Source organism: Chelonia mydas, chromosome 10 (genome assembly GCF_015237465.2).
Source record: "Chelonia mydas isolate rCheMyd1 chromosome 10, rCheMyd1.pri.v2, whole genome shotgun sequence".
NCBI lineage: Eukaryota > Metazoa > Chordata > Testudines > Cheloniidae > Chelonia > Chelonia mydas.
This window is the reverse complement of record NC_051250.2, coordinates 57428766-57453238: the sequence shown is the minus strand read 5'-3', so window position 1 is coordinate 57453238 and position 24473 is coordinate 57428766. Positions and strand designations below refer to the sequence as shown.

At 42.1% G+C, this 24473-nt stretch overlaps 1 protein-coding gene across 1 annotated transcript in view; it reads left to right on the top strand.

The window, feature by feature from the left end:
- Positions 1-24473, top strand: part of LIPC (lipase C, hepatic type) — a 75279-nt gene that overhangs the window by 1756 nt on the left and 49050 nt on the right. The gene's annotated exons all lie outside the window — the stretch shown is intronic.

Sequence of the window (24473 nt, the reverse complement as noted above, 5' to 3'; positions counted from 1 at the left end):
GGTCCTCTAAGGTCAGAAGGCTCACTTGATGTTAGTGCCCACTCCCACTCCCTTACCACCTCTGGCACCTTTTATAACAAGGCTACCATTCCTTTTTGTAATCTAGGCACAATTCTGTCAATGGACTCCACTTGTTTGCTCTTTGTTTCCCTAACTTAGAATCTACCTAGTCTTCTAAGAAGCACATTAAGCATGTGTCCCATTAGAGTTAGCAAGCACATCAACGTTAGTCTTTTTTAAACGAGATACGGTTGATTTAAGAAACAAGAATAGGTAAAGCTAAGAATTTATTTTAAAAAAAAAAAGTCTGCTCTGTTCTCATCTGCACAGAACATGGCTAGAATGGTCTGCAGAGCTTAGTTACAAAGGTTAAAGTCTGGTTGCAGCAGCCTTGCATACCAGAATCAGATTCTTATCTCACATCAGTTTTATACCACTATACCTCTTGACCTCAATGGAGTTATTCGCAATTATTCAAGTAATAACCATTATTCTTTTTAAGGATTAAAAAAAGAATAATCAAAGTGTGAACAGTAGTCTAAATTTCAGGTTTGAAATACATAGAATGACACTCCTTTCAACTGGATTTGAATTTGTGGTTAGGTTAGACTTGGCCCCTCACCCTTTCAAAGCAAGGAAATTAAGCACCAGGTAGTTTATTGTGTGAGGGTATTCAGAATGGAAAGACACTAGCAGATGTCATTTACTTCAGTGGGATTTGTGGGTCATTGTTGCCTCAGAAAAGTCAGGCTCTTTAGGTTAGGACATCTAAATATGGATTTAGGAGTTAAGCTTTAAGTACCCACATTTGAAAATTTTGGTCCAAGGATTGGTCTGACTGGTCTCTGCTTGGATGTTGAAGACCCAGATCCCATTACATTCCTTGCATCCTTTGCCAAAATTCCCCATTGTTGGACAACGTGCTATAGATTTGCTGGCTGCTGCCCTCTACACCATCAGTGGATGCATTTCATTAGAGATATTGTGTAGACATACAGCAGCAAAGTCCTTTGGAATTAAGAGTTCTATCACCTAAAAAGGTTACTGCGTCTTTGAGGGCTTCGTTGAAGATTTTCAAGATCTGGCAACTGCAAAAGTGAAACTCCAGACATCAATCTTTCCCAGTGAAATCCAAAATATAACTTCAGTCCAATTTAATTAAAGACCCTTTTCTTTTGTTCATGGAAATACCCAATACTAGGGTCTAGAACAAAGAACTAGCCATGCATCAAACAAGCTTCAACGTTTTCTTCTAATACAAATGACTGAACATCTTAATGAGGGGCTTACATTCACCAGAAGAAGAAAACATAATAGGTATTCACTTGACGTGTGCATTGCTTTCCTTTTCCTGCTACTATTCACACAGTAGCAATCACTTATACAGCACACTAGAAAAACTGGAACAAAGTACAATTTCTTGATAATACAGTAGTGCATCTATGCAGCACTGCAGAAATGTTAATTGTTTGTGGTTTTCTTCATTCCTTTCAAAGTAGAATAGGTGATAAATGGGAAATATCAGTCAATAGATACATTCATTATTAATTATTTTCGCCAATGCTTGTTGTTGTTTACCACTGGCTTATGTGGCATATTTTGTCATACGAGAGCTATGCTGAATCTACTTGAAGTTTCAGGGTTAATAGTGGGGTTTCATTAACTACATTAATAATGCAGTTTTCAACTTTATATTGCTCAGCAGAGTAGCCTTAGTGTAGTGACCTCTTTTCCTATGTATTAGCTACAGCTGAGAACGGTTTGCTGAAGCTAAGTAAGGCTTCATATGTAGTCAGAGAGTGTGGCAGTATTTGGATGGGCCAGCAGCCACTTCCAAGCAGCATGCATAAGATTTCCTAGCAGAATAAGCAATAACTGGCAAGAAAGACAAAAGGGGCCATCTATCTGCACATGCCAAGTCTGGGTGATAAGATTCATTATTTTGGCCCAGTGCCAAAATAAATTATGATCCTCTTCAGGTAGATGTGGAAAATAAACTTTATACTATTCACCTTTTAAAAAAAATTTACTGAAGAATTTCCCTCTAAAATGGTTTACCCAACAATGCATTTGTGAAAAACAAAGGCCGTTTACACAGTTATGAACTCTTGTTAAGTACTCTGATTTCATAAAAGTTGCTCCAGTCCTTACCCGTTAGTGTGCTGTAACTTCCCTGAAAGTGTTAACTTGTAGAAGACTAATTTCCTTCATAAGCAGCTAGCAACAGCCTCATGACCTCACATTATGATCAGCCAATGAAAGTGTATTCTGGGAAAGCAATGCATGTTGGCAATTACTTAAACTTCAGATACTGTTCAGGAACAAATCCTATTTGCCTGGAAACTTAAAAATGTTTTTTTTATAGACACACTAATGTTTATATTTTACAGGACTCTCAGAGGGAAAGGCATGGTAAGGTGTGGTATTAGAGGGTCAAGTGGGTATTGTTTTGGTTTGATCTCATCTCTAGTTGGCTATTTTCTGATTTGGGGATGAGAAGAAGCTGGTAGTTTTAATTTTTATGTAACTAAATTTTAACCTAGGGCAATACCTTGAGACCCCCCAGGGTGTTTCTGTATTCACTACATATCAAATACATAAAATATTTTGTTATACTAGCAATATTTCCACTCCAGAGCTTACATTGTACTGATGAAATATTTTTAAACCATTTGAGAATGGACTATGTCTAGGACTGTTACTGTTATCCAGGGGAATGCTTGAGAAGTACTGCATTTCTCACCACTGACTACAACCTCTGTAGTGATATATTGTTTATTACAGATATGGGGAAATATATACAAATATGAACTAACTGATGTTTGTAAGACATCTTGAGGGAAGCTTAACCTACAGCTTATCTCAGATACTTGATTTATAAACTATGTATCTCTGCTAAATTGTATTATGAAGAATCTAAGGGGCTTTTCATATTTATTGAACTTATGAGCTATTTAAACCCCATTTTAAAAGGACAAGTCCTAGACTCCAACCCAAGTGCTATCCCCTGGAAGCTCACTAGGGAAAGTGATTACCAAACCTTTTTCAGGCAACTGAAATATAACAAAGACTGATCTTGGCTAAATCAGCCAGTTCCTATTCAGATGTGTATGTCTAACCTACAACAGAGTTCCATAGCTATTAATCCCAGTTTCACAAGTGCATATAATTAAGAGAGCTGGCTAGCAGTAGCTTACCTGGACCCAGAACAGAGGCTCACCATTGAGAGCTAAATTGTCACAGCCTTTACTCAGCCATGCAGGGGAGTAAGGTCACCTCTGTTTAGCCTGCTCAGATTGTAACACCAGCTACAGAGGGGAAGATGGTGCTGCTTCACTGACTTTGGCTCAACCCACCTCAACCCCCAAAGTAGATGAACAGGTGCAGTGGGAGCAGTAAACTGTTCTGTGAAAAGGATAAAGTACAATTCCTCCCTTGTGCTTGGGTGGAAGGTAACCCAACCAATTCATTCTCTGGTCTGCTCCTGGGATGGTGCAGCTATGAGGTTGTAGGAAGGTTGTAAAATGGCCATCTAGACTTAAAGTAGAGAAGGGAACTTAGATTATCAGTCTCGCAAGTCTTAAGTGCCAATATACATACCAGCAACTGGGGAGCAACTGTAGTGGAATACTGCATTGAGAGCCAGCTGGCTCATCACTCAGTAATTTATTGTGCTCCATCTCCATCATGCTTACCTTCTGCTTACCGGGGAATAGAAATTGAAATCTACATCATTATGCAAGCTTGTTCTTTTAACAGAGAACAGTTTTTTTTGTAAGGAAAATAATAGATTGGAATTTTCTTAGCAAATGAGATCAAAGTCATGACAGCTGAGGAATTAACAAGAGGTGCTGCATGGGAAATCCTAGGTGACAGCTTGCTCTGATGAGGTTTTTAAAAAGTATGTAATGTAAGATGTGCATGTGTGTGTGGTATGGAACTTTTGTGTTTCCTTTAGTTACTAACAGTACAGTTTTGCCAGTTTTGCAAATAAAATCACTACAGTCACTACTAAGAAAACAAAGGCCAAATTCTGCTCTTGTGCAGGAGTTGGTCAAAAAGTAGTCACAGAAGTTGACGGAGATGCTCCCAATTTTTTTTTATTGGGTAGCTAAGATCAGAATCTGGCCACTGCAGTCTTTAGGTTTTTATCTAATAGAGAATAAATAGTAATAGCAGAATTTACTGTGGCTGAAAATTGGGGCTGATTTCTACTTCTGTCAGATTTGAGGATATCTACAGAATGGAATCTTATATACAAATATGATTAGAGAAGTGCTAAAACAGGAACCTACTTGAAAGTCATGCTTAACTATGGACTCAAAAGTGCTGAGCACCCACCTGCCCCCACTGAAATGTGGCTAGAAAAAATAAAACAAATCAAGCAGACTAGACCTCGTATTTCTCCAGAGCTAAACGGATCTAGAATGTCAACTCTTCCGTTCTAAATACAGAACCTGTGACTTTTCTATTGGGTTCTAAATCTGGCAGAAAGCATCTCTCCACTTGCCCTTGAGCTGTATTAGTGGGGTGAGGCTGTGAGCAGCAGGGCAAAAATGTTTACACTTGATTGCTCACAGTTAAGTGCTTTAACTGAAGGGTTTTTAGGGACCTACTTATGGATTGAGGTGCCAGACTATAGGCACGGAAGCTTGAAAATTTTGGTTTACATGCACACTTCATAGAATCATCAGACTGGAAGGGACTTTGACAGGTCATCTAGTCTAGTCCCCTGCAGTCATGGCAGGATTAAGTATTAATCATTAGATGTTCTACTACAGCACACAAACTACTGCGGATATTGGAATCTCCTATTGGGCTAGAGCCAGCTCCTGTTAATTCAATGGATAACTTGCCACTGACTTCAATGGAAGCTGGCACAGATCCTTATTAAGAGAGTTTGTTGCAGAAATCTCACACCAACATAAAAGAAGATATTCCAGACTTTCTTTCTGGAAAGTTTTAGAGTCCTCTGGCTACTTTCAGAGTACAAATTTAGGTAGTAAGGGACTGAATTGAGTAACTCAGGCCTTGCCTACACTAAAGGGAAAAGTCTGTCTAAGCTACGCAATTTGAGTTATGTGAATAGTGTAACTCAAATCAACGTAGCTTAGATCTACTTACCATGGGGTCCACACTATGCAATGCTGACGGGAGACTGCTGGATATATAAATTGAGCTAGAAATATGCAATATAGTATAGAATCATAAAAATGACAAGCAAAAAAAAGATTCAAGAGCAAGTCACGTGGAGTCCTGAAACTGCAGAGACAGGGTACAGGGAATTCCTGCTGGCTGTTTCATAGGGAGGGAGAAGCATGTCACAAAACCTCCATTCCCTTTCTTCTGTCTTCTCTGCCATACTTGTATTTAGTTCCCTCCATCCCATGCATAAAGGAGTGCAAAGGGGGGGGGGGGGGTGTTTCCTGTGGAGAAACTAGTTAACTTTCTGCTATTTTTAAATGTTAGATGTCAAGAACTCAATCCTACAAATTTGAGTGCTCTCCATAGCCACTGAAGTATGAAGTGTAGTAATCAGCCCCTTCCATTTCTACTTAGTCCAGGCTGGGATTTGGGGAAATGGTGACAATAAGCAGCACAGGCTCTACTTAGTTTTGAAGATAGAAAACCACAGTGCATCTGTGCCCAGCGGCTTCGCTTAAGAGTCTCCTTTATATTAGTTACCACCAAGTCCTGCCTCTTTTTTTTCCCTTCTGCGAAGGATACTATCATATCTATGGGTGTTGAGGTACTCAGTTCCTCACAACAGTGACTCCATAGTGTTGGGGGTCATGTTTCTTTTTAGAAATGGTCTTGCTGCAATAAATTTAAGGAGAGGATTATATCACCCTTCTTGAAGGGGGATATCATACCTACTGTGACAAAGTTCCTCCTCTGCCTTGGTGGGTCCTGCACTTATTGGCAGATTTGCTTGCCTCAGAGATTCACAACAGCCCTCAGTTTGGCCACTTTTGCTAGTGGCTCAAACCTGCTGTTCACTCAGTTAACCTCATCACTGGCCAGCATGGGGAAAACGGGAGGGGAACGATCCCCGCAGTCTCTGCTGATCCACCTAGTGGGTCGGGGGACAGGCCAGGGACCTTCCCCTCCGGTGGGACCTACAGTCCAGGACAACTCCTCCCCTATCCAATAGGGAGTTGGGGGGATGGGGTGAACCCAGGCCCGCCCTCTACTCCGGATTCCAGCCCAGAGCCCTGTGGATCACAGCTGTCTACAGTGTTTCTTGTAGCAGCTGTGTGACAGCTACTTCCCCATGGCCTCCTCCCCACACATTCTTTATCCTGACCACAGGACCTTCTTCCTGATGCCAGATAGCGTTTGTACTCCTCAGTCCTCCAGCAGCACACCCCCCACAGACTGAAGTGAGGTCCTTTTTAAACTAGGTGCCCTGATTGGCCTGCCTGTCTTAATTGATTCTAGCAGTTTCTTAATTGGCTCCAGGTGTCCTAATTAGCCTGCCTGCCTTAATTGGTTCCAGCAAGTTCCTAATTGTTCTGGAACTGTCCCTGTTACCTTACCCAGGGAAAAGGGACCTGCTTAATCTGGGGCTAATATATCTGTCTTCTATCACTCTCCTGTAGCCATCTGGCCCGACCTGGTCAGACTACATGCTTCTGTGCACTAGGAGGTATTCTGAAAGCCTCCCTGTACTCCCCAGGGTGAACTTAGTTTAGGGTGACCAGATGTCCCAATTTTGTAGGGACAGTCCTGATAGTCAAGGCTTTTTCTTATATAGCGCCCATTACCACCCTCCCCCCCATATCCTGATTTTTTTTTCATACTTGCTGTCCAGTCACCCTAAGGTAGCTCTACATATTCACCAGTGCAGAGCTGTGGCTAAGTGCCAGAATTTAACTCACAGAGAGCAAAACTTCTTTCATTTAGTAAACTCTGTATGCTCAGTATACAGAATTTGAAATGTCCTTATTTGTGAGCATTGTTCAGCGCACATGGTGTTTCATTTCTTTCTTGTTGACCTTGGCTTGCCAAAGTGAACACCACGTACTGGTCAACTGTAGACTGTTTGGAACACAATTTTTGTAAAGATAACCCTAAAATCTAGGGCTCAAATTCTGCCTTTGAGTAGGACCTTTCTGCACAAGTAGTCCTATGAGTTTCAGTTGGACTACTTGTTTAATAAAGTACTACTACTACTACTGTCTCCATTAGAATTTAAAGGGCATCTTTCTCCTCTAATTTCATGGATTGATTTCTAATCATTTCATCAGCAAGAAAAAAAAAGCAGAAGGAGACAGTTCTGTCACCCTGCTGATGGCTTGTGAAAGGTTTAAGGGGGGTGGGGACATTTCTGTCTGGTGCTAATAATATTTACATTAAGGTGGTCTAGGGCACACTTCCCCTTGAAAAACTAGAGCTAATATAATTATTTTCTCCATAGTCAGCAATCTAGTCTGCCAGTTAAAATACTTCTGAGCTCTCTGGACACTTGCCCAAATTAAAGCCTAGATTTCCCTCAGACCCCTTTGTGCATACTTACGCAAATTAATTCTAAGTATTGGAGAGAATGTTTAACTATGAATGAATGATCCAACTCCTGTTCCAGTTTTCTTTTCAATATTTCCACTTTTAACAAGGTGATTTAACTCAGACTATCAACCTCTGTAAGTAATACCCTACTGTGGAATAGATTTGACAGATCTGTTTGCCCTTCTCTTCCCCATATCTCTCTCTCTCTCCCCCCTCCTTAGATCATTACTCTGAATTTATACTAAATACAGAACCATGAGAGCATGAGCTTTCCCAGACACATTCACAGAAACAAAATCTCAGTCCTCCAAGGACCAGAGCAATTTCTGTTAGGCATTTCAGTTCCAAGGCAGGTCAGTGAAGTTATTATTAGCTTTAATTAGCAATCCTACAAGCTATTGAATTCTTTACCTGCAGCCAAGAGGCATGCAAGTCAATGCAGAATTCTCTTACTTCTAAGATCTAACTCCCATTCTCATTATTACAAGCAAGATACAAATATCACCAATGCAAACTGACTTTTGGTAAAGTAAGATTTGACCCATGTACCCAAAATGGCTATACAAGCAAAGATCAGATAAAAACAAAACTTTAGAGGAAAGAAACTCTCCACAGAGAGTCTAAGAATTTGTAAAGAAAATTCATTTGGTCCTACTAATTACAGACCATGTGTTATATGTCGTATAACAGGTCACAAACAGATAATTCAGACACTCAGCTCAATCATGACAATGTACAGTACTTTTAGGTCTGTGCTTTATGAGTCTGAATATACATGAAAATTGACTCCTCCTCCAAAAATCTGAACTACAAATATCAGGGCAGACTCAGAGGTCCAAAAACAAACTGATATCAGTTATGAAGTGGTCTAAGAATTGATGAAAGTCCACCAGCACATCATTCTCATGCACTATATGCATATTCTAACAAAGTGCCATGAGACCGGAAGCCTGACAGCAGCTGTCATTATTAAAAGACACTGCCACTTCATTGAGGGAGCTGCTGGAGGATTTATTTGGGAGAAAAAATAGTATGTAAAATCAGTGATTTTATTGGGATTAAGAGACAATCCACAGGGAAATCTTAAATCCAGAGATACAAATACTATGAAAAATAAAGTACAGCTATTACAGGAATTAAGAAACAAGATATTGTGTAAAACATGACACAAAGTACTAGCCCCCAAGAGAGAAATGCATCAATGGGTATTAGCCAAGATGGTCATGGATGCAACCCGTGCTCTGGGTGTCCCTAGCCTCTGACTGCCAGAAGCTGGGAGTGGATGACAGGGAAGAGATCACTTTATGATTGCCTATTCTGTTCATTCCCTCTGAAGCACTTGGCATCGGCTACTGGGCTAGGTGGACCATTGGTCTGACCCAGTATGGCTATTCTTATATCCTCCACCTTACCCCTCATATAAATCCCACAGGATTAGAAAGAAAGTGGAAAGACTGAAAACATGCTGACAATACAACAACTCTTCAGTCAGCAGGCCTGGATTCGCTCATATGTGCTTGGTGAACTTACACATACACCCCTTCCCCCTCCCCCCCCCCGCATATATCTTGGGGGAGGGGGAAGCTGAATGTCGGAAAAAAATGGTCATAGCACAGCACCACTCACTCAAGTTTAGCCCACTGCCTCCCCATCATGATGGGGGCAGGGTGCAGACGGGCCAGTGTTGAGTGAGCGACATTTGTGACCTGGCACATAGGGTCACAGTGCCACTCTGGTCTAGGGTTCCCCAATGTCCATGCAAAGGCCCCAAAATTCTTTGGCTATGCCATGTTACTCAGCTTTCACAGTGAAACGGATAAGCACAGTGAAGAAGCAGGAGGCGGCCAAGAAAACAACAAATAAGCACTGCATGTCTTGGTGAGGTAATCTAGGTACAGCAAGGGGGAACAGGAGGTCATCAGATGTGGACAGGCAAATGAAGTTTAGCCCTCCATTAACCAAAACTAACTAGTCAGCTGAACACAGATGCTTTCTGTGACAGGCTGGGGGCATGTCTGTCGAATTGTGAACTCCATTTTGGTGTGTGAATGCCATTTTGTGATTATAACCTTCATTGCGATCTCCATGTTGGATTATGGCACCCAGGTAGTGTTGAAAGCTAGTCTAATCCTGACAAGGTCAGTCTGTTCTTATAGATTCATAGATATTTAGGTCAGAAGGGACCATTATGATCATCTAGTCTGACCTCCTGCACAACGCAGGCCACAGAATTCCACCCACCCACTCCTGTGAAAAACCTCTCACCTAAGTCTGAGCTCTTGAAGTCCTCAAATCATGGTCCAAAGACTTCAAGGAGCCGAGAATCCTCCAGTAAGTGACCCGTGCCCCATGCTACAGAGGAAGGCGAAAAACCTCCAGGGCCTCTTCCAATCTGCCCTGGAGGAAAATTCCTTCCCGACCCCAAATATGGCGATCAGCTAAACCCTGAGCACATGGGCAAGATTCACCAGCCAGATACTACAGAAAATTCTTTCCTGGGTAACTCAGATCCCACCCCATCTAATATCCCATCACAGGACATTGGGCCTATTTACCATGAATATTTAATTACCAAAACCATGTTATCCCATCATATCATCTCCTCCATAAACTTATAGAGTTTAATCTTAAAGCCAGATAGATCTTTTGCCCCACTGCTTCCCTTGGAAGGCTATTCCAAATCTTCACTCCTCTGATGGTTAGAAACCTTCATCTAATTTCAAGTCTAAAACTTCCTGGTGGCCAGTTTATACCCATTTGTTCTTATGTCCACATTGGTACTGAGCTTAAATAATTCCTCTCCCTCTCCAGTATTTATTCCTCTGATATATTTATAGAGAGCAATCATATCTCCCCTCAACCTTCTTTTAGTTAGGCTAAACAAGCCAACCTCCTTGAGTCTCCTTTCATAAGACAAGTTTTCCATTCCTCGGATCATCCTAGTAGCCCTTCTCTGTACCAGTTCCAGTTTGAATTCATCCTTCTTAAACATGGGAGACCAGAACTGCACACAGTATTCCAGGTGAGGTCTCACCAGTGCCTTGTATAACGGTACTAAAACCTCCTTATCCCTACTGGAAATACCTCTCCTGATGCATCCCAAGACTGCATTAGCTTTTTTCACAGCCATATCACATAGGATGACTATGAGCAGCCAATGATCAACCAATACTCCAAGGTCCTTCTCCTCCTCCGTTACTTCTAATTGATGCGTCCCCAGCTTATAACTAAAATTCTTGTTATTAATCCCTAAATGCATGACCTTACACTTCTCACTATTAAATTTCATCCTGTTACTATTACTCCAGTTTACAAGGTCATCCAGATCCGCCTGTAGGATATCCCTGTCCTTCTCTAAATTGGCAATACCTCCCAGCTTTGTATCATCCGCAAACTTTATTAGCACACTCCCACTTTTTGTGCCGAGGTCAGTAATAAAAAGATTAAATAAGATTGGTCCCAAAACTGATCCTTGAGGAACTCCACTGGTAACCTCCCTCCAGTCTGAAAGTTCACCTTTCAATAGGACCCGTTGTAGTCTCCCCTTTAACCAATTCCTTATCCACCTTTCAATTTTCATATTGATCCCCATCTTATCCAATTTAACTGATAATTCCCCATGTGGCACGGTATCAAACGCCTTACTGAAATCTAGGTAAATTAGATCCACTGCGTTTCCTTTGTCTAAAAAAATCTGTTACTTTCTCAAAGAAAAGGAGTACTTGTGGCACCTTAGAGACTAATTATGCAAGGTAACCTATTTCCCCTTGTTTTTTCCTACCCCCCCGCCCCCCCGCCCCGACGTTTTTGTTAAACCCTGGATTTGTGCTGGAAATGGTCCACCTCGATTATCATACACATTGTAAGGAGAGTGGTCACTTTAGATAAGCTATTACCAGCAGGAGAGTGGGTTTGGGGGGGGGGATGGTGAGAAAACCTGGATTTGTGCTGGAAATGGCCCAACTTGATTATCATACACATTGTAAGGAGAGTGATCACTTTAGATAAGCTATTGCCAGCAGGAGAGTAGAGTGGGGGGAGGTATTTTTTCATGATTTGTGTGTATAAAAGATCTTCTACACTTTCCACAGTATGCATCCGATGAAGTGAGCTGTAGCTCATGAAAGCTTATGCTCAGATAAATTGGTTAGTCTCTAAGGTGCCACAAGTACTCCTTTTCTTTTTTCTCAAAGAAGGAGATCAGGTTGGTTTGGCACGATCTAACTTTTGTAAAACCATGTTGTATTTTGTCCCATTTACCATTGACTTCAATGTCCTTAACTACCTTCTCCTTCAAAATTTTTTCCAAGACCTTGCATACTACAGATATCAAACTAACAGGCCTATAGTTACCCGGATCACATTTTTTCCCTTTCTTAAAAATAAGAACCATGTTAGCAATTCTCCAATCATATGGTACAACCCCTGAGTTTACAGATTCATTAAAAATTCTTGCTAATGGGCTTGCAATTTCATGTGCCAATTCCTTTAATATTCTTGGATGAAGATTATCTGGGACCCCCGATTTAGTCCCATTAAGCTGTTTGAGTTTCGCTTCTACCTCAAATATGGTAATGTCTACCTCCATATCCTCATTCCCATTTGTCATGCTACCATTATCCCTAAGATCCTCTTTAGTCTTATTAAAGACTGAGGCAAAGTATTTGTTTAGATATTGGGCCATGCCTAGATTATCCTTGACCTCCACTCCATCCTCAGTGTTTAGCGGTCCTACTTCTTCTTTCTTTGTTTTCTTCTTATTTATATAGCTATAGAACCTTTTACTATTGGTTTTAATTCCCTTTGCAAGGTCCAACTCTACTTGACTTTTAGCCTGTCTCACTTTATCCCTACATGTTCTGACCTCAATAAGGTAGCTTTCCTTGCTGATCCCTCCCTTCTTTCACTCCCTGTATGCTTTCTGCTTTTTCTTAATCACCTCTCTGAGATGCTTGCTCATCCAGCTTGGTCTACAACTCCTGCCTATGAATTTTTTCCCCTTTCTTGGGATGCAGGCTTCCGATAGCTTCTGCAGCTTTGATTTAAAATAATCCCAGGCCTCCTCTACCTTTAGATCCATAAATTCTTCAGTCCAATCCACTTCCCTAACTAATTTTCTTAATTTTTGAAAGTCAGCCCTTTTGAAATCAAAAACCCTAGTTGCAGATTTATTTTTGTTAATCCTTCCGTTCAGTTTGAACTGAATTAGCTCATGATCACTTGAGCCAAGATTATCCCCTACAACCATTTCTTCTATGAGGTCCTCACTACTCACCAAAACCAAATCTAAAATGGCATTCCCTCTAGTCGGTTCAGCAACTACTTGGTGAAGGAATCCATCAGCTATCGCATCTAGGAAAATCTGAGCCCTATTATTATTACTAGCACTCGTCCTCCAGTCTACATCTGGGAAGTTAAAGTCTCCCATGATCACACAGTTTCCATTAGTATTTATTTATTAAAAACATTGAAAAAGGCTCTATCCATATCCAAATTAGATCCTGGCGGTCTATAGCACACCCCAAGCACTATCCCAGGGGATGCTCTAATAGTTTTCTTCCCCAAAGTAATTTTTGCCCAGACGGACTCTGTCTTATCCATTCCATCGCTTCTTATTTCTTTACGTTCTACCTCATCATTGATATACAATGCTACTCCACCACCTTTACCTTTATTTCGGTCTTTCCTAAACAGCACATACCCTTCAATACCTGTAGTCCAGTCATGACTACTATTCCACCATGTTTCTGTTATCCCTATAATATCTGGTTTCACTTCCTGCACCAGTAGCTCTAGTTCCTCCATTTTGTTACCTAGGCTCCTCGCACTGGTGTACAAACATCTTAATTTTTGCTGTTTGGCCTCACTCACATTCTGTACCCTATTAGGCACGGTCATTCTACAGCCAGTATAACCTATTAGACTGGTATCTACACTGCCCTTCCTCCTTATATACATTCTCCTACCCAGGGCTGTATCCTCTCTTACTTCGTTTTCTTCCCTCTCAGTGCTAAAATCCAGCGTGGAGATTACCTGGACATCTCCCAACCATCTCCCCCAAATTCCTAGTTTAAAGCTTCTTTGTGCTCATGTTATAGGTGGGATACCTACCACAGGGCTAAACAAAGAGAGCAATCAAATCTGATGGGCTAATAGTTGAGACTATCTGCAAGAACAATTAACAAGGAAGGAACTGCAGTTTCTCAGCCTGAGCCACATGGGCCAGAAGGGGAGAGGGAGACTTTTAAAAAGATGTACTTGTGGCACCTTAGAGACTAACCAATTTATTTGAGCATAAGCTTTCGTGAGCTACAGCTCACTTCATCGGATGCATACTGTGGAAAGTGTAGAAGATCTTATTATATACACACAAAGCATGAAAAAATACCTCCTCCCACCCCACTCTCCTGCTGGTAATAGCTTATCTAAAGTGATCACTCTCCTTACAATTTGTATGATAATCAAGTTGGGCCATTTCCAGCACAAATCCAGGTTTTCTCACGCCCCCCCCCCCCACACACACACACAAACTCACTCTCCTGCTGGTAATAGCTTACCTAAAGTGACCACTCTCCTTACATTAAGAAAAGGAGTACTTGTGGCACCTTAGAGACTAACCAATTTATTTGAGCATAAGCTTTCGTGAGCTACAGCTCACTTCATGGATGCATCCGATGAAGTGAGCTGTAGCTCACGAAAGCTTATGCTCAAATAAATTGGTTAGTCTCTAAGGTGCCACAAGTCCTCCTTTTCTTTTTGCAAATACAGACTAACACGGCTGCTACTCTGAAACCTTTTAAAAAGGTGGCTACTTCTCTGAGGTGGGGGCCAAATTGCATGTTATGGTGGCTGGCAAATAGATCAGGTCAAGAAGAGGCAGCGCTGCTTAGCCTGAGGACAGTGACCAAACCCAGGACTCAGACAAGGCAGACTGGATTCAAGGACTGTTTATTTTCCAAAGATCTGTAACTCACTACTACTTTCGAGTGTCTATGGTTAAGAAATTCCTTTGCTAAGACTGTACTCTTTGCTTTCCTGACAGTATAACTAGAAAGTAGAGCTCCTCCAGCTAGGTGGATTTTGGGGGAATGTGTTTAAGCAACTGGGGGGCACTGGTAGCAGGGTCCCACTGGCCAAGAAGAATGTCAGACATGGGGGCTGCAGCTATCATATCAATTTTTTCAGAAGGCCTGTTGAGTGCCACAAAGCAAGCTATCATTCTGATCGACTGCCAGTAATGTCATTATCTTTGTCAGTAACATGCAGAAAATGCACATATCTGAGTTTTCCTTCTTTAGATGTACCATTTCCTGACACCAAAGAGCATTCTGAACATGAGAAAATTGTGCATTGCTGGGGTAGTCACACACCACCGGTCACAGTAATTGCTTGAACATATATTGTGTCATGTCTTTTTGCTAAAACTAATTAATATAATGGGAGTTGTGTACCTGATTCCCAACATATCAAACTAAAAACAGTTGAATGAATGTCAAATCTGTCATGAACCTCTCTCTTCGTGCAAACATTAAGCAAAAAAAAAACTGCCCCCAGAAACAGGCCTAGCTAACAGCATTACTAAAGTATAATTCTGCAGCTCACCCCTCACAATCAGCTTTCAGAAAGGAAGAGAATTAAATATTCAAACTGATTATGACAATGAACAGTTTGGTCACCGACTAATTCATAAGATTACAAAGCTACGTAAAGGTTTCAGAGTAGCAGCCGTGTTAATCTGTATCCTCAAAAAGAAAAAGGAGTACTTGTGGCACCTTAGTCTCTAAGGTGCCACAAGTACTCCCTTTTCTTAAAGCTACCTAAAGATTGTCAAGCACTGATATTATAATAGGTCCATATTCTAGGTTCAGATGTGCACTTAATCTTCCATTTTTCAGGTTGCTGGAGGCACTAACAGAGATCAGAAAGAATAAGACACTTATTTTGGAATTTTCCATTTTGCTGTTAAGCTAGGGATGAATTTTTTTTTTAAACCACGTGCAGCCTCCAGATTCATGCAGTCAGAGGATTCATAGAAGATCAATGGCTAATATATATTTTCTTTAATTGGGTTTTATTAATTTCAGCATTCCATAGTAAGATTCTCTCTATTTGCATGACAAGGCTTCAGTATTGGTATGGTTGGACATACAAATTTACACAGAAGTTTACTTCATGGTGCTTTGTTCTGATGCTCAGTCTGCTGATAAAAGCTTTCAGTTGAAAGTAACCTAAAATATTATATAAATATATATATGAGCAAGCTAATTTGAAACAACATGACATGCTTTGATAAGCACATTTCAACTCATTCCCAAAACCAAGACTCATGTCTGATATTATTTAACATGACAGTCACCCACAAATCTCTCATTAAATCACTGTGTATATTGATTCTATGCCTGTGACATTTTCCTTTCATGTAATGGACCTAAAGCACATGAATCCAAAAAAATACAACTCATACATTCAATATACTTGATCTGCAACAGCCAATGATTTATAGGACAGTCCTGTGACACTTCAGATATTCCAAACATGGAAGTGAATAAACTATCCCAAGATGGCAGCCACACAAATTCCTTGAGTCAAGTTGTTTAAAAAAAAGGGGGGGGGGGGGCGGAATGCTTGGTTATCATCATTACAGTTCAAACTTGATGGGGAAATTTAGGATCTTGTTCTGCCAGCACTAAGTTAAGCCATGTATTTATTTTATGCAAACCTAATCACTATTATATCACATACAGAAAACACAAATAGGTTCCCTGTTTATGGAGGAATATGTAGCTAAAGTATGAAAATTCTTGTCTGCACTTGTTAAAAAAAGTTATTAAACATAAGAATATAACATAAGTTGCAAACATAATTTCACCTCCTGTGAACTGCAGAGTTACACCCCATGGGATCTCCTTGTTACACAGAGGTTTTGGGTTGAAGCAAGAAGATCCATGATTAGTTCACCAGTATTGGCATATACTGCAGTACAGCTCTGCTACAGCTCTCTGACCTGTGGTGGCTTATTTTACGGTTCATTTAACATGTGAAGTTGTTTTGGATCAGGTAACAACTAAACATTTCAACTATCATGCCTGCTAACCAGTGTGTACCCTGTTCCACCTACATTCCAACAAGCAGCACTACAAGGTAGGGGAGGGGTTATGGTCAGACAGGTAATCACCCATCTGTATTACAAAAAGTTCCCTTGGGCATCAGCCATTAGAAGTTAATAGTGGAGACCAAGGACCTGACCATCTCCAAGGTAGCTCTATCCAAGCCTTGGTGACTCTTGGTACTTGAATCATGCCAACACAGACATGTCTATATGACTCCCACCCAGTCCATTCAATGTTTGTTCTCATGCTCCCAGCAAGTGTGTCTTTGGAAAGAAGCTAGCTTCTTGCAACCAAGTAGGTAGCCATACAAAAGCAAATGGGTAAACTGAGTCACAATTTTCATAAAAATACTGTTATTTCCTACAATCTCCACATCTGGCCTGTAGGTCTCAGAAAAGGGACAGGATATTTGAGTAATATGTTATTATGCAGACAAAAAGCTCATAGCTGTGGTGATGAGCTCTATAAACACACCAAAAGAAATACCTAAAGAATAGAAGCGACAAGCTTGTACGAATAGGCTGTTGTATTGCAGTGTAGCCAAGTGAAATATGTATGCAACGTGCGTAAATAGAATTTTTAATAAAATACTTTATTACATGAAAGCCTGGCTGTCAGTGTCACTTGCAATACAATGGCCAAATTAAAATAAAATTAAAATTCCTTTTCTAGGCAATAAAAGCAGCATTCCTTCTTTGTTTTCTGTATGTAGGTTGGTTGCGTTTTGCAGGGCTTTTAAAAATAATTTCAGTTAAGCTTCTAATTTGATACTGGAAATCAACTATGTGCAAGAAGGCAACAAAAGAATCAACAAAAGAATTCAATCAACAAAAGAAAAGGTAGGTCTTTTCTTGCTGCTTTACTTTGAGTTTTGGATACAAAAACTCCAATGCAGCCAGTGTTGTTGTAGGTTAACAAAAGTGGAATAAGGAAATCCACATTTTTGAAACTTGGGAACATTGGCTCCAGAGTATGAAAATATTCTTAAGGGGACAATTCACCCCCATTCATCACTGTGATGAGTGCTCACAGTTACTTGAGCTTAGCAACGGACAAAGGTTTCCAAGTTCTCCTTTCATGATGCAGAGCCAGATTGTGCCACTCAGCCTAGGGCCCAGGTATTTTCCTCATTTTACCCTAATCTGAAGGAAAAAAAATTAAAGGACATTTTATGATAACATATTTGCTTGGAGCAGGGGTCCTAACTTTGCAAAGATCAATTCCTTGGAGGCTGGATTCTACAACTCCTCACTTTTCTTCCCCCCCCCCCCCCCCTAATTAGCCACAGCTGCTTTACTAGTTAGCTCTTTAAATAGCTGCCTAACAGCAAGCCTTGGAAATAACACCAAAAAAGGCTCTAAAGCAATGTATGTTCTGATTTGTGAACAATGATCTGAGAAGTCAGGAACAGCCCAGCTGGTTCTGAGGCGAGATTCACTGTGAAAAAGGTATTGCTTCACAAGTGGTTAGGTAAAAAACTCTAGAATTCCCTGTTATTGTCATGTGGCGATTTTCTTCTAAATAAGCCATTCTTAATGTTAAACTACTTAATAATAAAAGGAAATAATCAAGGCAAACCCTCTCACCACCACCACCCACAACAACCCTATTTTACCTGAAGCTTTCAGCTTTATGAATTTAGCACAACACTTATTTCCATCTCAATTTGCAGGGAGTTAGAAGAGAAAATCTCAGAGCACTCAGATGGGAATAAATACTGTATGAGTTAAAGACTGCTTGTCTTTGTTCTGCATGTTATCCACTCTGAGGACAATGGGAATACTCACAGGAATACAGCCAGTAAGTTTTGAGAGGTTTCAGAGTAGCAGCCGTGTTAGTCTGTATTCGCAAAAAGAAAAGGAGTACTTGTGGCACCTTAGAGACTAACCAATTTATTTGAGCATAAGCTTTCGTGAGCTACAGCTCACTTCATCGGATGCATTAGGATTTCACAGTATGCCACTGGGGGCCGGGGGGTGGGGGGGCGGGAAAAGAGATGGGGGAGAGGAAACCACACACATGCTGCCTAACTTTAAAAAAAAAAAAAAAAAGGAGGACTTGTGGCACCTTAGAGACTAACAAATGTATTTGAGCATAAGCTACAGCTCACTTCATCGGATGTAGCTCACGAAAGCTTATGCTCAAATAAATTTGTTAGTCTCTAAGGTGCCACTAGTACTCCTTTTCCTTTTGCGAATACAGACTAACACGGCTGCTACTCTGAAACCTGCCTAACTTTAGAAAGTCTAATCCTTTCTTCGTTAAGTTTCAGTGGCAGTAAGAGGGGGTTTTTTAAATTATTTTTATCCCTCCAAGTTTGGAAGATTAAATATAAGCGGTTCCAGTTTTGGTCCATTTGACTGTGACCCACAACAACAATGGTTCTGTTGACGTGCTCTGGAAGGTATTGATAGCTGCAACTATCAGAGGCCAAATTTTAGCATGTCACTGAAGCAGTCAGCACGGACACTTCTCTGAAGTACAACGGCCACCCTTGTTTGGTTGCTGAAGCTTTAAAACAAGGCTCTTTAAAGAATTATTAAATGAAATAAAATGGCAATTCCAACAAGCGTTGCTATAGGCCAAATAAAGTGTTGTGCTGCAGTAAGATTCCTTTAAAAATATTTTATTTAAAAGCACACTAGTAACTACAAAGATAAACCTTATTCTCCAACTGAAGTGATTCACACCTAGCTGCGCTATTGGAACAGTAGAAACCCAGATAATTGTTACATTCACACACATATTTCCAAAAAGCAGCTTTGTAAGGAGAGGACTAAAGTAAATGGGCAAATGTCAGGCTTCGCAGGACTTGTATTTTTAAAGAGTCACTGTGCTATGTCAAACCTACAGTGCTATCAATCCTTTATGAAATACTGACAGGAAATAAGCACATTGTACACTGTGGTGACTGCAATACTTCAGGCAAGCAGCTCCCTATTGTGATTTCGGAATTTTTTGTTAGAATTGTTAACATTTTATGAAACCTTGCTGAGAAATTACTCTCAGAAGTGCCTTATTTCCAAGAAACCATATTTTAGCACTATTTTACTCATCCCTATTCTCTTGTCTTTATGAAATGGGGCAGGGTCCACACAGAATAACCCATTGACTAGAACACGTTTACACAGAATAACAGGAAAATATTTTGGTCCAAGGAAGTTTTCCATCATCTTTGGAATGAGATTGCCCCACAACTTTGTTATGGCCCCCACAAGCATTTGTCACTCACCCCTGCCTCACTGACCAGTCACAGGCTCCATGGAGTAACTAAAGACACTCTGTACACTCTGCCATGTGAACCCCAGTCACCCTATACTCCAGTACTTTTTCTTTCAAAAGGTGCTGTCTTTGGCATTCTGGCTAAGGTAGATTTGTATGCAGTATATATCTTCCCTCACAAGTGTGTCAAACCATTTGAGTTCAGCTGGCAGAAAATGCAGAGGCAACTGCTTTCAACTTCCTACATTTTTTTTTTTTAACACCTATCCTTTTTATTGTAATACAAAAGAGTCCATGTGGCGCTGTAGGAAGAATGAGATCATATGCAGCCTCAAATAACTCTAAATATTCATTGCTGAGGTAGTTTTAAAACCATGCCAATTTTGAATGGCTACATCTCTAAAAATCCATCCTCAGTTCGTTTACAATGATGACATCGCTGTATAAATCTCCTTAGCAATTGGAACTCCCACACACTTGGTTATGCCAAGCATCATAAATGTAACCCTTCTGCCAGGTGGAGCTGACAGCAACTAGGACCAATTTCAATAACAAGGGCAGGGGTCTCAAAGTCCCGGCCCGCGGGCCATCTGCGGCCCGAGAACCTCCCCAATGCAGCCTGCGGGACTCCAGCAGTTTTGGCCCTGCCTGCTGCCCCCAGGCGCTACCTGCCCCCACGCGTCCACCGGGTGATTTAAAATGGCCTGGGGCCCCACACAGCCCCAGCAGCGCAGTGGAGCTGAGCAGCGTCCTGCGCACTCACTCAACGTGGCTGCCAGCCCCTCCCTGCAGCCACGGGGCGGGGCTGTGCCTCCGCGCACTGCCCCGAGTGCCCCTGTGGCCAATGGGAAGCAGCACACTGAGGCCCCCCAGCCCGCCCCGCCTTGGTAAGCGCTGCACTGCCTGACCCCCTCCCAGAGCCTGCACCCCCACCCCTTCCCGGCGCCAAACTCCCTCCCAGAGCCTGCTCTCCCTCCCCACGTCCCCCCAGCCCCCAAACTCCCTCCCAGAGCCTGCACCCCCTCCCCAGGGCCGGCTCTAGGCACCAGCAATTCCAGAGACAGCATTCCGGCCATCCTTTTATTTATTTATTTATTTATTTGCTTGGGCAGTTGTGCTCTCAGAGCTTGGGGCGGCAAAAAACCTAGAGCCGGCCCTGCCCCTCCCCCTTCCCACACACCCCCTCCTACCCCCAAACTCCTTCCCAGAGCCTGCAACCCCACCCCCTCCTTCTGCACCACCAGACCCCCTTTGCCCAGAGCCTGCACCCAGTACCCAAACTCCATCCCAGAGCCTTCACCCCAGACCCCCTTCCAGAGCCCAACCTCTCACTCCTTCTGCACCCAAGCTCCCTCCCAGAGCCTGCAGCCCAACCCCAGACCTCCTCCCCCACCCAAACTCCCTTCCAGAGCCTTAGGCAGGTGGGGGACAGAGTTTGGGGGGCGGGGGCAGAGTTCTGGGCAGCATGAGTGACATTATTGGCCTGCTGGGAGGATTTGAGGACTGGCACTGGCCTGAAGGTAAATTGAGTTTGAGACCCCTGATCTAGGGGTTCCTTTTAACAATACAAAACAGAACTGGCTTGAGCCCCATCCCAACTCAGAAATTTACCACTACACCAGGGCCCCTCTAAGAGAATATCTCCCAAGCACTGAGTCCATGTATAACAAAAGAGCTTTTAATAAAAGGGAAAGGGAACCAAGCTGGGAAACACCACAACCACATTCAAGAGCATACAACCATAAGCAAACCCAACCTCACTGTGTGTTGAGCAGTGTCCTTTGCCCCATTTCCCACCTTGTGGTGGGAAAGTCCAACAAATCAATGTCCCTTTAAAATATCATTCCCCTCTCCCTCCGCTGCACCCCACTCACAGTTGGCTGCCCTTGGTTACTGAAGACTCAGAGTTCAGAGGTGCAATCGTGTGGGGAAGCGCGCACGAGGCTCGAACAATACCTCTGCTGCCCCTGGCTACTGTCTCCCGGCCATGGGCCCACTGTCCTCAGCCGCCACTGCTTCCACAACATCATGTTCTGAGGTTCCACCACTTAACCCAGCTCTTGATGATTTCAGCAGGTAGCAGGGCACCTCAGAGCCAGTGCAGTCTCCATGTTCACTGTCCCCACACAAGGCCTAAGTCTTCACTCCTAGACTAGCTCAGCAGTGATGTCAGCTCTAGGAATCACCAACCAGCAACAAAAACTCTTAAGTGAGTCTAATCAGCTCCATCATTACACACTGGAGAGGGGCCCTCAAACAGTGTCTAGGACTCTTTGGGCAGCATCCACATCCTCAGTAAGAACACCTGTCCGCACCTAGGCACCTATCTACTTGGCATCCATACCCCCTGCTTAGCAAGTGAGGGCGAGTTGAGAATGACTCCCTCAGTCAGGGCATGCAAAGCACAGTTCTGCTGCCCGTTACTTGTACAATAAGGGAAATGTTTCATTAGCCCTGCATTCAAATACTAGAGTACTTGTAACTCAAAACCAGCCAAATTGATCAATTTGGCAAAGCAACTCCATCTACTGTTCCCCTAGGCAGAATAGGGACATCTATGCAAACATGATCAGCTCCTGAAGTGTGTTCCCCTGGCTTATCGCTAGCTGCCAGGGGAGAACTCATTCAGACCCTTGCTTACACCAGCAATATTTTTAGAAGCCTTCTTTGCCTGATAATTTCACAGCCTCTAGTCTACCATTCTCCTAATGAATACAAATTTAAAAAAACACGATAATTAAACAGAGAAATATTTCATCCTGTCAAATATTTGGCTGTCTGGAGCATGAGGAGAGGCTGGGATGGAGAAACTGATTTGTCTCCATAGCAATAAGAGGAAATATACCTGTAAAACCGTCTGCATTAATCTGCTGCAAGATGATTATTAGAAACCAGTCCAAATACCTAAGCAAATTTCAAGCATCCTTCACAGGAAGTGGTGACTAAAGGGCCATATATTGTTTAGTTACTACCACACCATCAGGTTAGCTTCCCATTCTGCCTTTGTCATGGTCAGACTTCATTTTCTTGCTGAGGCTTACAAAGGTGCTTGCCCTCACCTAGCCATATCCATAATCCAGGACAAATTGTCTTATTTCAAAGTAGTTTTTAAACTAATGAATGTTAAAATAATGAATTGCAGGACATAAGAAGGGGGGTGGGAAATCAAGCAGGTGCAAAATACCCTTTCTTTAGTCAACCACTGTAGAGGGCTCTGCTGAGAAGGCTATTTTTAAATTATAGAGAAATTCAATTCTCATACATACTGTATGTAACCCACAGCTTTGCTCCATCGCTTGCACTGCTCTATGCATCATATGCCCCAAGAAAACACTTCTGTTCCTTAAAAGGAAGAACATTTCCTTCTACCAAAAGGATACAAGCAGACAGATGTGAGCCATTGTGTCTTATCAACACAGTGGTATGGGATAGGTGTGGGCAGTCAGCAACACCTTCTTTAAGTATCCACATCCAATGCCGTGTGCCTAATCACTGCAATATTTGCTCAAGTGGATGATGCTCAGGGAGCATACCTTAAGCATGTCAGGTAAATGAAGCTGGACCAGAATTTTATTTGTTCATTCTAATTTACTCCCATTTTTCCTCAAGCATCAGCTCTGTCCCTAGATTAGCTCTAGAACAGAACACTTTCACAATGGCAGGGCTTCTCCCCAGCTTCTAAGCATACACTGCCCCATCCTTTGAATAGCTTTACTATCCACACATGAGCAAAACCACAATGGGTTCTTCAGTTCACTTCTCAGCCAGTCTTTATATAGCCAGTGCAGCTCTCCACCTGCTCTGCTACTCTTCTGGAACAACAGGTCCAGGGTAACCTTCCTGGGTAGCTGGCTCCCTGTTCCAAGGCCCCACCACAGGAGTTAGTTCCACTCCCCAAGCCCTGCCCCTTTTAATTGTCTCAAATGGGCCCACCTGCTCTGACATAGGGGTGCTCCACTTGGTCAACGCACAGGGACCACCTATTCTGTGACAAATACTATGAATAATTTTTGGTTCATCCAGACATTTACAGGGACATATTTCAGATAATTCACTTAGGTTACCTGCATTTCCCTCCATCCCATCCCCAAGAATCAGGAAGTTTGAGTTACCCAACTATATTGTGGCATTAGAAATATACAACAGATGCACCAAAAGGATTCAACAGTTCCACGGAGCACCTCTCTGGGTTATTTTCTACCTCCTATCTCCATGTGAGTAGGTTGATGAAGAGAATGGTGCGATTCCCTCCATAAAGGGTTGAAGCCTAACTGGAAAATGTTATTTTAAGTGGCAGGTGAACCTTCCATAGATAGATGGGTAGATAACAAGCATCCAGGTGCACACGTGGCCTTTGTGACACTTGATTAAGGTTACAGAATTCTTTGCATGGAGATAATATCAGATACTAATTAGGAATGGGTAAAGCGGTTTGGCTAAATCAGCAATCAAAACCTTTGCCCAAAAATGAAATCAAACCTTATCCCAAGCTTGAGAAGTGTTGTTAAATTTTGTTGTCAGTTTTTCTTTTTCACTTCGTTCAGGCAGAGACCACAAACCTGCCGAAATACCATGAGAAAGGCAGTCCTCGTGGCATTGCTGGCCTGGCTGAAAGCAAGAAAAACTGGAAGT